Here is a 16112-nt window from a genome sequence, read left to right on the forward strand (position 1 = left end):
ATTATCGAGTGAAAGTGAAAAATAAATCCTTCTTACTTTTATTTAATAGAGACGCGACGTGATTCTAAGCATCCAATCGACAATAACCTACCTATTTCAGAGTGCCAACAGACATTTCAATTTTCCATGTGCAATTGAAGAAACGATAGATGGTTGTTTGGTGCCTAACTTTTCGTTGCCTTGCCTGCTTTCTCGCCTCCCAAATCAGATCACATGAAACATAAGGATAATTTGTTTGGGCCATATACTATATGTATAACAGATTTATTTTATGTCCCTAAAAAATTGATGCCTTGGGCCTAAGCCCAAGTCGCCCGGGTATTAGGCCGACCCTGACTATACTATTAATGCAATGGATGTTGTTGCTTGATTTACTATTTTGCATTGTTATGATATTGTACATGATGTCCTCTGCCCCCGAATGTTTTCGCCATCTCGGTTTGGGGGTGTGGCAGATTGGTATCAAAGCATTGTTTATAGTGAACTGAGTATATCAACCCATAAAAGATATACAACTATACACATCGGGATTAAAACACTCTGACCAAGAGAATATACTTTTTAAATAATAAAATATTTTACTAAAAGAATGCATACATGCATTCATACTAAGAACAGTGTCATACTAGAACAGAACAAAAGTATTGCGTTTTTTGAACAGCACAAGTAGGCTTGGGGACATATAATCAGGTCTGGGATTGATATAACCTGATCAACTATATCCATCCGAGAAGTGATTAACATGCGCCTAGGAATGGTTGTGGTGTTGCAACACGTCTAATAACTTACCAACTCTACTATAATGAAACTCTAGAACATAACATAAACTTAAAATACTATAGGAGTATTTTGTGGTACTATAATTACTTATGTGAAAACTAAAAAGGGTCTTTACTAGTAGGTCAATGGTTACTGAGTGGATACGCTAAGGTTATATGTGACTAAGATGTCATAGACTTAGAATATATGATCTTCGCTTTACTTCCAGTTCCTTGTTTGGTTGTGGTCTTAGAGTTGGATCACTTATTCGAAGGTCTATTCTATCGTGGTTATATATAGATGGTATGCACTATGTAAGTATTGAAGTAACTGGTAAGGATCATCCTATAAATATCTTTAGTAATACGTCTACTATACGTCTCTTACACTTATTTTCTCGCTTAGATAACATGGCTGGATTCCATCTACCTGACGACCCATACTTTCCCAATCAAGGGAACGGTGGATGGCTTGAAGCTGAACCCGAAGAAGAGAACCCGATGGTCCCAGTAGAAGAAGACCCCAAGGAGAGTTCTAAGGAAGATAACGAAGAGGATGAGCAGGAGGACTCTGAATTAGAACCTGAGGTCTATAATCCACCTCAAATTGCCCAAAATCCTAACCCTCGACCAGGATTTCAAGGCCCTACGCCTCTGTGGGCAGTGAACTTGGGAAGGTGGAGCAATGAACAGGGACAACCACCTCCCTATAATGGAGACCGAAGCTTCTACAACTTAAGCGAGGGAGGATCTGCTGACAGAGCCCTCCCTATCTTGGTTCGTTGTGTTGCTTGCAATGCTGAGCAAGGAAGGACAACCATCGACCAGGTCATGGAAATCAGGGCTAACTCAAGATTCAACACAGTTCGTCTCCGCCACCTGTCTGATGACCAAGAGTTAACCAGGACTCACACTGACGCACTACAGATGGAACTGGATGCCAGTCGATCCGAAGTTAGGGAACTTCGTCAGGATTAAGTTGCATTGGAAAGGCGTGTGTGGGAAACAGAACAACAACTGGCTGTGTCCAGGGCATAATCTAGTACCAACCAGAACAACACTCCTCGCAAGTAGAGCATACTCTACTCACTCTTTTGGATATAGCTTATGTCTACTTATAGACTCTAGTATTATTTCCTGTTATGGTTAGACTTTGAACTTGCAGTTTCTTTAGGTCTTTATACTGTCAAAAGTTTCCTTACATTGGTATGTTGTAGACCTTTTACAAGGTCAAATTTTCCTGAACTCTATACATCTATAATACCAATGATATTGACAGGCATCCAATCCTCTTAGAAAATCTTTATTCGAATACTTTCATATTTCCAGTGGTAACTCTCTATTGACAACACTTCATCGATTACATGCTGAACTATGGTGACTTACTTCAAGGATCACTCTCATTATTTTTGCTGTTGAATACTTACAATTATCTTCATCTTTGTAAACTTATAGTTGAAATATACTCCTTGTAGATCAAACCGACGCAATACACCCATAACTCCAACTCAACCACCACCTCCTCCACAATTCGATCATGTAGTTTTTCAAGCTGTAGTGACTGCAGCTGTAACGACATCCTTAGCTCAGGTCAACGCTAGCGGTACTAGCGGAGGTGGAATGGGTACTAACTCCACCCAAGGTGAAAGTCACGAGCACCCTAGGGAGTGTTCGTACAAAGACTTCACCAACTGCAAACCCAAAGCCTTTAATGGCAGCGGTGGAATCATTGCCCTCTCGTAGTGGTTCGAGAAGACGGATTCTGTCTTCGAATATGCTCCTGCCCGGAAGGAAGCAAAGTAAAATTTGCTGCCTGCACCTTCTCAGACAGGGCCCTCACATGGTGGAATAGCCATGTCAAGTCACTTACTCTGATAGTGGCTAACTCGATCGGCCGGGAAGATCTGAAGGAACTGATGATCGGATAATACTGCCCGAGGGGTGAAGTTCAGAAGCTCGAATAGGAGCTTTGGAGCCTGACCATGAAAGGCTCTAACATAGTAGCCTACACAACTAGGTGTAGCGACCTGGTGGCTCTGTGTCCAGAGATGGTCCCCACTGAGGCCAAGAAGGTTGAGAGGTACATCTGGGACCTGTACCTCCATTTTAGGGGAATGTATTGTCTTTAAACCCCGCTACATTCGACAGTGCCAAACGATTGGCACAGCGACTCATTGCCCATGGAGTCCACACGCCACCAACGACCTCTGCTGTCCCAGAACCGGTCAAAACAAACGACAACAAGAGGAAGTTTTGGGACGGAAAGAAGAAAAAATAGATGCAGAACGCCGCCAAGAAACAGCAAATGGTGGCTGTTCATTCCGCGACAACCCTTGCTGCCTCTGCGCCGACAAAGCAGTATGCTGGGAGTTTGCCTAAGTGCAACAAGTGAAACTTCCACCACAACGGCTCCTGCCGGGAGATGCAGTGTGCTAACTGCAACAGGAAAGGGCACACAACCCGTTTATGTAAGGCTCCGACAAGGCCAATCACCTAGGTCCCTGGTGCTGGAGCAGACCAGGCCTGCTACGGGTGTGGCGAGGTTGGACACTACAAGAGGAACTGCCCGAAAGCAGGGAACCCTGGTGGAGTAGGGAGAGTTCTGGCGATAGGCCATGATGAGGCTGTGGTAGACCCTGTTGGATTAGGTGTCTAAGTTCATAACTATTTTTGGTATGTACTTGACCCGGTTGGCATGGTCCATTTGGGTTGCATGACATCATGATAATTGGATAGACAAAATGAGAAGAAGGACACTTATGATTTGTTAATATATTATAAGTTATAATATATTAATATGAAATCATATTAGTTAATTAGTATTGATCAAGAATTAATTTGGAATTAATTTTGTGATCAAAATTGAGACTAATTAAATATATGGGGTTGATTGTGTAAATCATTCATTCTTATATAGTGGGTTAATGATCCATGGTTTATTGGATTGGGCTAAATCCATAGGGTGCTCCATGGAGGCTAAAATCCATGGATCATGGAGGAAATGAAAAGCCATGTCAATTAGGGTTTACATGGTGCAACCCTACTTGTAACACACTATAAAAGGACCCCATGGACTACCAAAATCAGCACTAAGTGAAGAACAAGAGGGCTAGCCGATTTTGAGTGTTTGTGCACTCCTCTCAAAGTTATTCCAAGAGTTGTGGTGTTGTGTGAAACACTTGAGGCATCACATTTGGGGTGCTAGGCTCACAAAGTTCTTAAGGAATCCAAGCAACAAGAAAGGTATGTTCTTCTACTAGCTTTTATGTTTCAAGTTCCCCATGACATGCTAGTTAGGTTAAGAACCTTGGAAAAATCAAATTTGCATGTATCTTAGTAAAACATAGATCCAAGGTTTCTAGGGTTGCATGTACACTTTAGGAGTGTTAGAATGCTCAAAACCCTCTAGTGGTATCAGAGCCTAGGCTTGTTTTCTTTATACTTGATGCAAATTGTTGAAGAAAGTCAAAATTTCTGCATTCTGGTGAGTGAATTCGCCGAGTCCATGGGGGGACTCGACGAGTCCATGCATATATTCATCCTACTCGTCGAGTAGGTTCATGCACTCGACGAGTAGGAGGCCCGGAGTGCAGTTTTTCGAGTTTCGCTGCTGGAAATGGACTAGAATCATTACCCTAAACTATTTTGGACTTATAAAACCTGTTTTTGATCTGATAATGATTATGCTAATCCATTTACAATAGTTATTATCAAAATTTCAAGTTTTATATGTGTTTATATGATTCTTGAAATTATTGATATGAATGTTCATACACTTATGAGTTTGGTAGATCATAGAAATTATTTGCAAATTGTTTGTTAGTTTAATTCTTGATTTAAATGTTTTAATGGAATCCATAATTTGTCCTCAAGTTATGGATTACCAAAAGTCTTTCTTTTAAAGTCCTTTAAAGAACACATAGGTTACATAAAATGAAGAGTCTTCATTTTAATAAACCATTAACTCATAAGTTATGAAGTTGAAAAGTTTTGAATAGTTACAAAACTTGCCCTCAAGTTTTGGAACATGTAAAGTCACTTTAGAAAACTTTAGTTCCAACCCCTAGAATTTTAAAAGTTAAAATTCAACCCTTATACTTTATAATATTATAAGTTAATATATATATATATATATATATATATATATATATATATATATATATTCATATGTATAAGAACAAGTCGTTTTACCGTTAGTAGGCCTCATTCACGAAGCTGGTCTATAAGGGGGGTATAAGGTTGTTGCCTATAAAATGGCAGCTTAATGGGTGTCCACTCTCACCCACCGCTTCCTTGACTGGTGGAGGGTCGTTAGCCGAACGAGTAGGACAATGACTTTAAATTCTCATTAAAAAGTATAATGATTATAATAAAGTAACTAAATGTTTTATAAATTCCCAATGTTAGTTACTTTAGGAAAATGTGAATTTGGTGCTAACCCATGAAATTACACTTTGCACCTTGCTTAAGTCGTTAGTGGAGCGTGTGTGGTTAACCGGCAACTAACTTGGATTTAACAAGGTTGGAAAAGGGTGCCTTAAGGTTTATCATAGATTGGTGGAGTGCGTGTGGTTAACCGTCATATCGATTAGGTGATAAACATCAAGAGTACCAAGTATATTTGCATGGTTATTCACACCTTGTTTTGTGATCCTCAGCATCACAGTCACAAAACTTGAAGGGCACAATCGAGATTGAAACATGCCATTGAAAAGTTCAATGAATATCAAAAGAATCTAGGAGTTTCAAAACCAATTAAAACCTAATAATACATTTCGTTTTCATGGTGGAAATTGGTGAATCGTCATTCACCTACCTTAAAATATTTTATAGCTTGGATTACGACATCCCTCTTCTAAGTTATAAAATATTGGGTCCTAGCCTTAATATTACATTTGGGTGTCTTATTAAGGACTATCTTTATATTTAATCTAAAATTGTCTTTCTTCTTTTTCAGATGTCTTCCAACAATGCTACTTCTGGCTCAAACCCTACCGGCTCCTTCTCTCTCATGAACCTTTGTGGGTGAGTCATCTTTGATGGGACTAATTTCAATGATTGGATTAGGAACATAAGGATGGTCACTCGCTATGAGGACAAGGAATATGTCCTCGACAAGGATCTGAGGGAACTTGATGAGTCTTCTGCTACTCCCGAGGAGATCGCTGACTTCAGGACTCATGAGAGAGATGCCACTAAAGTGGCATGTATCATGCTGGCCACGATGACAGCCAAGCTCCAAAAGTCCTATGAGGACTTTTATCCTTTTGAGATGCACCAAGATCTAATGGAAAGATACCATCAGAGTGCTCGTCAAGAGCGATATGAAATAATCTCCTCCATGATAACAACCCGGATGAAAGATGGTGAACCCATCACGGGCCACATGCAGAAAATGCAAAGGTTTGTGGACTGCTGATGAAGTTGAATGTGAACTTCCCCGAGGATTTGGCAATTGATATCATATTGCACTCCTTACCTTCTTGTTATGATCAATTTCGAATGACCTATCATATGAACAAGGAGGAGGTCACACTCAGCAAACTTCAAGGACTTCTGAAGACCGTCTAAAGTGGTCTTAAAGGGAAATCGGTTGTTACTACTTCTACTCCTACCACCTCCCCTGTTCTGGCTATCGGGAAAGGTAAATGGAAGAAGAGGAAGAGCCCTTCGAAGGGTACCAAGGGAAAGTCTCTTGATGGCTCCTCTTCAAGTAGAACCAAAAGTGGTTCTGTCACTCCTTTTGCCAACCCTAAAGAGGCTGAATGCTTCTGTTTCCATGAAAAGGTGCACTGGAAGCGAAACTTCCCAAAGTACTTGCAAGATGTTAAGGATGGGAAAGTGAAACCCAACCATGCAGGTATTTACACTATATTGTCTAATAACTCATCATATTCTAATTCTTGGGTCCTTGATACAGGTTGTGGTATTCACATATGTTCTGATTTGCAGGGACTAAGAAGAAGTGAGAATGTGGAGCATGTGAAGATAAACTTGATCATGGGGAATAGGAAAGTTACACCTGTCACCAAGATTGGAGTTTATTCATTGTTGCTAAGTAATGGGTTAACTTTAGATTTGAATAAATGTTGTTACTCGTTTGAAATGGCGAGAAATATTATTTCCTTTCATGGTTTGTACAAACAAGGGTTTACCTTTTCGTTTGATAATGAATGTGGTGGTATTAATGCTTTCTTTAATAATGTTCTTTATTTTAAAGCATTACCTTATGATGGTGTATATAAAACTGTGTCGGTTGTAGATAACCTAGGAAATAATGTGTTGTGTATCGATTTTTCCACTAGCTTGGATAAAGCGTCATTATGGCATTGTCGTCTTGGACATGTTAGCAAGAAACGCATAGGCCAACTCCAAAAGGATGGAGTATTGGAGTCATTTGACCTAAAGTCAGATGATAGTTGTGAATCTTGTTTACTTGGAAAAATGAAAAAGTCACCCTTCACTGGTACTTGTGCTAGGGGTGAAGGTTTGTTGGATCTTGTACACACAGATGTGTGTGGACCCTTCTGAACCGCCACAAGAGATGCTAACCGCTTCTATGTGAGTTTTACTGATGATTACAGTAGATATGGTTATGTCTACTTAATCAAGCATAAGTCAGAAAACTTTGAAAAGTTCAAAGAGTTTAAACAGGAAGTGGAGAATCAGCTGGGCAGGAACATTAAGATGCTTCGATCCGATCGAGGTGGTGAGTATCTTAGTACAGAGTTCCTTGACTATCTTAAGGAATGTGGGATTGTCTCACAATTGACACCTCCCAGAACACCACAGGTTAATGGCGTGGCTGAGAGGCGTAATCGAACCTTGTTGGACATGGTTTGTTCCATGATGAGTCAAGTTTCGCTACCAATCTCATTTTGGGGGTATGCCTTAGAGTCCGCCGCCCATATTCTTAATCTAGTCCCTACCAAAAAGGTTGCCAAAAAACCTCACGAGATGTGGACTGGAAAAGTTCCCAATTTGGACCACATCAAGATTTGGGGTTACGAGGCTTTCGTGAGGCGCGAGACTCACGATAAGCTCAAACATCGGAGTGAGCGGTGTATTTCATCGGTTACCCACAAAAAACCTTTGGTTACCTCTTCTATAGACCCAGTGATCATGTGGTCTTTGTGGCAAGGAGAGGAGTCTTTCGTGAGAGAGAGTTCATAAGCCAAGGAGACAGTGGGAGGTAAATTAACCTTGAAGAAATTCAAGAGTCGAGTGGTGAAGGAACCTCAAACCCTAACAATCAACCCGAGGAGGAAACTCCTGTTGATCCAACTGACGAGTCTGTATCTCTGATGCGTTCCACGAGAGTTAGGAATGCACCTGAGCATTACTATGGTTTCCATATTATTGCGGAAGGTGATACACTTATCAGTGATAATATACTGGTAAGTTTGGATGAACCTACCAGCTACACGGAAGCCATGGCAGGCCCCGAGTCTGCTAAATGGAAAGAGGCTATGGACAGCGAGATACAGTCCATGTATGACAATCAAGTTTGGAACTTGGTTGACAATGTACCAGGTCGTAAGACAGTCGGGTGCAAATGGATCTTCACGAAGAAGACCGACATGGATGGGAATATACACACTTATAAGGCGTGACTGGTTGCAAAGGGCTTTTCTCAAACTCCGGGAGTTGACAATGATGAGACCTTTTCACCAGTAGCGAAGATTACGTCTATTAGGGCTATGCTAGCCAAAGCTGCATTTCATGACTATGAAATATGGCAAATGGATGTCAAAACCGCTTTCCTTAATGGAAAGTTGGCTGAGGATGTTTACATTAGTCAGCCAGAGGGTTTTGTCAGTATAGAGTACCCTAATAGAGTGTGTAAGCTTGAGAAATCCATCTATGGATTGAAGCAAGCACCTCGCAGATGGAATCTTTGTTTCAATGAGAAAGTCAAAGAGTTTGGTTTTTCGAGGAGCGAAGATGAGTCCTGTGTATATGTCAAGGCTAGTGGGAGTATAGTTAGCTTTTTGGTACTGTATGTGGATGACATACTACTCATAGGAAATGACATCCCAACTCTGCAGGAAGTAAAGTCCTGGCTTAGGAAGTGTTTCGCTATGAAGGACCTTGGAGAAGATGCATATATTCTAGGGATAAGGATTTTGAGAGACAGGAGTAAGAGACTAATTGGACTTAGTCAAAGTACCTACTTGGATAAGGTGCTGAATAGGTTTAAAATGCAGGATTCCAAGAAAGGAGAGTTACCGATCCAGAGTAACTCCAGACTGAGTAAGACTCAGAGCTTGTGTATAGAGGTTGAGATAGCTGAGATGAGTCGAGTACTGTATGCTTCCGCTGTAGGCTCAATCATGTATGCTATAACTTTGTACTCGTCCTGATGTGGCCTTTGCTTTGAGCATGGTTAGCAGATATCAGGGGAACCCTGGCACGGCTCACTGGACTGTGGTAAAGAACATTCTCAAGTACCTACAGAAGACTATGGACTGAGTCCTTACCCTCGGTGGGAGTGATGACTTGAGAGTAGTGGGGTATACTGATGCTAGCGTCCAGACTGATAGGGATAATTTCCGCTCTCAGTCAGGCTGGGTCTTTACCTAAATCGGAGGAGCAATTACTTGGAAAAGTTCCAAGCAGGAGACAGTGGCTAATTCAACTTGCGAATCAGAGTATATAGCAGCAAGCGATGCAGCAAAGGAGCCGATATGGCTGAAGAACTTCATTGGAGACCTTGGAGTAGTACCATCTATAAAGGAGCCTATGGAGATTTTCTGTGATAGTGAAAGTGAAGTTGCCTTAGCTAAGGAACCAAGGGATCACGGGAGATCCAGACACATCGACAAAAAATACCATTTCATTAGACATCGAATAGAAGGACTCCTCGTGGCAATGAGGGTATCATCGGTTGAGAACCCAACAGATCCCCTCTGTAAGGGTCGAATTATTGTAATTAGTCGAAGAATGTTTTGAACTCTTCGAATATTTTGTAATGTATTTTACTAGGGCGCTTTTATTCGAAGCTTTAGAGTCAATGCCTTAGTATATTTTTTGTATGCTTTCAGTTCCCTTTAAATAGGGTTATTTACTAGAGTTAGAAAAGAACTTTTACAGACTTGTCTACTATTCTCTGTAAAAGAATTCGAAAGCATAATAGAGCATAACAAGATCATATTTACATCGTGTTCAAATCTCATATTCTTACTTGAATTCATACTCTGATTAATTCATTACTCGATTCATTGATTCATCAATTGGTATCAAAGCAGGAATCATATCTCTGATCTGATTTTCACGCTGTTCAAAAAGTTTTTGAATCAACTTTTTGATTCAAAAGTTTCCGCACTTTTTGAAAGTGAAAAATTGTCTAGATCTTAGTCTGTGAATCGATTCTGCATTTGAATTGTTGAATCGAGTGTTATTCTCATCAATTTGATTTGATTCATCTAGTTTGTTTTCAAATTCTGAAATCTTTTCAAACTTCTCAAAATCTTCTTCCGTACAACAATGGCGAGTTTCAATCTCAATTCGATGACCTTGTTTTCTCATCTGCTAGGTTCATCAACCAAAATTCCAATGCTAATCCCTGAATACTATGATCAGTGGGCTGATCGTATGCAGGATTATCTGAATGGTCTGGATGAAGAATTATGGTCATGTATCACTGGAAATGTCAATGTTCCAGTGAATGTTCAACCAATTAGATCATCTTCTACAAATTCTGGAGTTGATAATCAAACTGATCGTCTGAAGAAACTGGAGAAGAGGTGTATGAGGGAACTGCGAGGTGCATTACCTCCAGTTGTGTACAATTACGTTAGGAGTTGTACAACTGCAAAGGAAGTCTGGAACAATCTGAAAGATAAATTTCAAGGAAGTGAGAAGACAAAAATCAATTCAGTTAAACAGTGTTTGGTTGAGTTGAAAGATTTCAAACAAAAAGAAGGAGAAACAATTGAAGTTTACTATGATTGTCTGAACGAGTTAATCTATCGGTGCAATCGCTATGGAATTACCAGAACTTCAATGGAATTCAATCTCATCTTTGTAATGGGGCTTCGAAAAGAATGGAGAAGTGTGAGTATGATGGTGAAGAATCAACAAAGTTTTGATACATCAACTCTCAATGATTTGTATAATCAATTGAAAACACACGAAATTGAGGTAAATGAAATTGCTGAGGAATCGAAGTTGAATTTTGGAGGTCCATTAGCTCTTGTATCAAAGATTTCTGAGAAAGAAGCTGGAAATGGTGATTATGAAGCAATAGCATTTTACTCGAATAATCGTGTCAAGAAAGTTTTCAAAAAGCCGTTCAATTCGAAGACTAAGCTTGCTGAGGTGAAAGGAAATTCTGTGAGTAAAAATGTGGTTGAGGAGAAAAAGAAAGTTGAGAAGCAAGATTCGAAGATAGCTGATGGAAAGGGTGAGAAGAAGCTGAAAGGTGATGCAGGAATAGATTGTCATTATTGCAACGGTGCGAATCATCTTGCAAATGACTGTATGCTTCGAAAGAAGGATGAGAGGAAGAATAAAGTCAAAGATGAGGCATATTATGCAGAAAAGCTTGAGGTGGTTCGTGCTAAAGCAAAGAATTTGTCATTGGTTGCAAAGGGTGAGCATGAGGATGAAGATGAAACTTATCAAATCTGGTCATCCGGGTCAGACGATGAGGAAATGAGGAATCCAACGCATGGGGCGTTGTATGCGAAAATGGAGAAGGACTCAGATGATGAGGAATTCGAAGTGAGGGGACGATGCTTCGTATCCAAAGCAGCTGACAAATCTCCAATGACAACAAAGGTACGTAAAATTCTCGAATCTTTTAATATTCCTACACATGCTTATGATTCTGAACTAATTTCTTTTGATGAGACGGTTACTTATTTTGATTCAATTGTTGTGTCTGCTAGCAATGAGGCCAACAAGTTGTCAATGGAGTTGTTAGAGGTCAAAAAGAGATTAGACATGAAAATAAGCAAAATTGAATGTTTGGAATTACAAATGACAAATATAATGTGTGATAGGGATAGGTTATCGAGTGATGTTAAACTTTTGCTAGCACAAAGAAACATCTATTGTAATTCTGCTAAACGACTTTATAGCAAATTAACTGATTTACATCATTCATGTGATATAAGTAAAGAGCAACATAGAAAATTACTACCTTTCCTAGCATTCGAAAGAGCCAAGGTAGATAATATTTCGTATGATTGTGAGCAAATAATAGCTGATTTTGACAGAGTCCCTGATGATAGATATAAATATGGAATTGTCAAAATTGATGAATGTCTTGATGCGAATGAATTAGTTAACATAGTGAATGATACTTTGACTAAATCTGAACAAATTCAAATTTTGAAAAAGACTGAGAATTCAACATCTGATTCTCAATCTAATTTTGCTGATATTGAAGATAATTCTGACAATATTAGTGAAATTAGTGAACTTGAAGATGTTGATTGTTCTCAGTTGTCTGTTGTTAATGTTGCTTCAACATCTAAAGGAAAAGAAAAAGTTAAGGATTTGATGGTTGAAAATGAAACTGATATACCCTCAACTTCGAAAGTTTATGATATGAACTTCGTGGATCTCAAAGACAGCCAAACTGATGATAGTGATGATGAAGATGAAGTGAACATTTCGAAGGAAAATAAATCTTCAAAGGAAGAAGAAAGTCCTTGAATTGTGGTTGATAAGGTGTATGGTGATACACAAAAGTTCGAAAAAGTGATGAATGAAAAAGGTGAACACTATCTTGAAACGAATTCAGTGGTTTATCCAAATTTCAAATGTACAGATAATGTCATTTTTGCAAATCAAGTTTTCGTAACTACTGGAAATGTTGAGAAAATCAAACCAGAATTAAAGAAGTTAGTTGCAGAGGATAATTCAAAAACAACTGATGAAGGTTTTTTCGCAAATCAAAGCACAGTTGAAAACAACTTAACAAAGAATTCGTATGTTTTCCAACGTCAAAAACCACAAAGAAAATGGGTTGAAAAATCAGAAATTGAAAAAGAGAATTCAAAACAAGTTGAAAAGGAATGTGAAAAAGTTGTCAAATTAAACTCCAAGGAATTCAAAGATCAAATTGACAAATTTTCGAAGGAAAACAACATTTCAAAAAGACAAGCAAGAAAGAAAATATTTTGGCAAAATGTTGAGTCTCAAAAAATGTCTGAATCACAATCACCCAAAAATGTTTTCAAAGCTAAAAATTCATCTTTTTCAACAAAACCTCAATATTCATCTCAATCAAATCATTCAAAGTCTGAAGTGAATAAACAACCAAGGTTTTCGAAAGTTTCAGAAACTAATATTCCAAGAAAATTTTCAAATAACTCAAAATCAAATCAAAAATTCTTTCAACGTCAACATTTTAAATCAACAGTTGATACATCATATGCTAAATCTTTTCTAACAAAACCAAAAGTTGATTTTGTTCCTATAAAGCCAAATTTTCCAAATCAAACGAAGAAAGAAACTATGAAAACTTCACGAGAGAAAGGAATAACGTCAAGGAAGAACATTGATCATTGGCTTGAAGGAAAAGGAAAGATGTATAAGTCAAATACATTTTCAAAGGAGCAAATTCACGAAGCATATGAAAAGTATATGAATAATTCATCAAATGGCAGTTCATCGTCTAAGGATTCGAACATATCAGTTAAAGCATGGAAACCAGTTATAAAAGCAAAGAATGTTCATTTACAAACTCACAATTCGAAGGGTGATGTCAGTGAACATTCGAAACCATCAAAATCTTATGTTTCAGTTCCTTTAAATGAAGAAATGAACTTAATTGATAGTCTCAAAACAAAAGTTTGTGATTGGGTTAAAAGTTCTTCATTACATTCGAAATTGAAATCTAATTTCCAAGGACCCAAAAAGCCTTGGGTACCTAAAATTTTCCATTGAATGTAGGTACTATGTGATGAGCAATATGATAACAAGTGGTACATCGATAGTGGTTGCTCTCGTCACATGACTGGGAAGAAGGAGAATTTACGTGATTTTCGAAGTCTCAAAAATGCTGGAGTAGTGAAGTTTGGGAACAATCAAAAATGTCAAGTCAAAGGATATGGGAAGATCACGAATGGTCAATTCACAGTGAATCGGGTGGCATATGTTGAAGGTCTTCAACATAACTTGATAAGTGTTTCTCAAATTGTTGTGGGCACTGGCAATCAAGTTCTTTTTAACGAAGAAGGAAGTATTATTTCGAATGTCACAACAAAAGAGGTGTTACTGAAATCCAAAAGGAAAGGTGACATGTTCACTTTGGACATCAATCCGATAGTAGGGAAACCTGCTATATGTCTTCTTTCGAAGGCAACATCAGACTTAAGTTGGCTTTGGCATCGAAGACTATCTCATCTCAATTTTCGAAACATCAATAAACTTGTGGTACAAGATCTGGTAAGAGGTTTACCTGTACTAAAATTTGACAATGATTCTTTATGTGCAGCTTGTGAAGTTGGCAAGCAACATAAACAAGGTCATCCAATTACGATTGATTCGAAAATAGTTGCACCTTTGGAGCTCTTACATATTGATTTGTGTGGTCCTTCGACTGTTTCAACTCTTAACAAGAAACGGTACATTTTAGTGATTGTTGATGATTTCTCCAGATTTACGTGGGTTTATTTTCTCAGGCTTAAATCTGAAGTTGCACAAATCATGATTGACTTTATCAAAAAGATGGAAACAACATTGAAGAAGATTGTTCGAAAAATTAAGAGTGATCATGGAACTGAATTTAAGAATAATGTTCTTGATTCATTTTTGGTGGACAAAGGGATTTCACATAATTTTTCATCTCCATACACACCACAACAAAACGGTGTTGTTGAACGAAGAAATAGGTCTCTATGCAAAGCGGCAAGTACTATGTTGGCATATGCGAATCTTCCACAATATCTTTGGGCTAAAGCAGTATCAACCGCATGTTTCACTCAAAACAGATCGTTCATTCATCGTCGTTTCAACATTACTCCATATGAAATTCTCAACAATCGAAAACCTAATGTCAAATTTTTTCATGTTTTCGGATGCAGGTGCTTCATTATGAATCTCAAGGATAATCTTACGAAATTTCAAGCAAAAGCAGATGAAGGGATTTTCTTGGGATATTCGCATAATTCAATTGCATATCGTGTGTTGAATAAAAGAACACGAAAAGTTGAAGAAACTTTTAATCTTACATTTGATGATTACTACATTAAACAAACAACAACTTAGTTTGAAAATCATCCAATTCTGAAAAACATACAAGATGAATCTGAATCCTCACAAACATTAGATATTGATTATGATTTAATTTTTGGAATTTCAGATCATGTTGTTGATGCTGAAATCAATGCAAGTGATAATCATATCTCTGAACTAACAAAGCTTAATGATACTTCAACATCAAATTCTCCAGAAAATGGCGAAAGTATGCAAAACAATCCAGTGGAGGGGGAGCACTTGGATTCGAATACATTAGATGACGAACAACATTCTTTCGAGGGGGAAAAAGAAAGGATGAATGATGATGTTGAGGGGGAGCATGATGTTGAGGGGGAGCATAATGTTGAGGGGGAGCATTCTGAAAATATTGAAGATAATAATGATTTTGATGATGCTTGTTCGATTGTAGGCTCAGAAAACGATGATATATACGAAGATGCACCTTTGGAATTTGATCCAGCATATCCGCCAATGGAAAAGTAGACAAAAGATCATCCGAAGGATCAAGTAATTGGGAATCCACAAGAGGGAGTTTTAACAAGAGCTCAAATTCGTGCAAAGAATGAGGTATTGAGTACTCATCAAGAATTTTGCATGTTCAATGTTTTCATATCTAAGATTGAACCAAAAACAGTTAAGATTGCAATGGAACACTGAGATTGGGTTGTTGCAATGCAATCTGAATTGTCTGAATTTGAACGAAACAAAGTTTGGAGGTTAATTCCTAAACCTGAAAATGTTTCGATTGTCGGGTTAAAATGGATTTTCAAAAATTAAACCGACAAAGATGGAAATATTGTTCGAAACAAAGCCAGACTTGTTGTTAAAGGATATTCACAACAAGAAGGAATCGACTATGAAGAAACTTTTGCCCCTGTCGTAAGACTCGAGGCGGTTCGTATATTTCTGGCTTATGCAGCTCACAAAGATTTTGATGTTTATCAAATGGACGTGAAATGTGCATTTCTAAATGGAGAGCTTGAAGAAACTGTTTACGTGGAACAACCCCCAGGTTTTATTAACGAAGAATTTCCAAATCATGTTTATATTTTAGATAAGGCAGTTTATGGTTTGAAACAAGCACCACGAGCATGGTATGCAACTCTTACCTCATTTTTGAAAAAATCTAAATTTAAACAA

The 16112-nt window shown here is 38.3% G+C and overlaps 1 pseudogene; it reads left to right on the forward strand.

Moving 5' to 3' along the window:
* LOC145112090 (uncharacterized) overlaps positions 1-16112 on the forward strand; it is a 73697-nt pseudogene that overhangs the window by 16617 nt on the left and 40968 nt on the right.

This window comes from Lactuca virosa, chromosome 5 (genome assembly GCF_052849685.1).
Source record: "Lactuca virosa cultivar CGN04683 chromosome 5, Lactuca_virosa_CGN04683_v6, whole genome shotgun sequence".
NCBI lineage: Eukaryota > Viridiplantae > Streptophyta > Magnoliopsida > Asterales > Asteraceae > Lactuca > Lactuca virosa.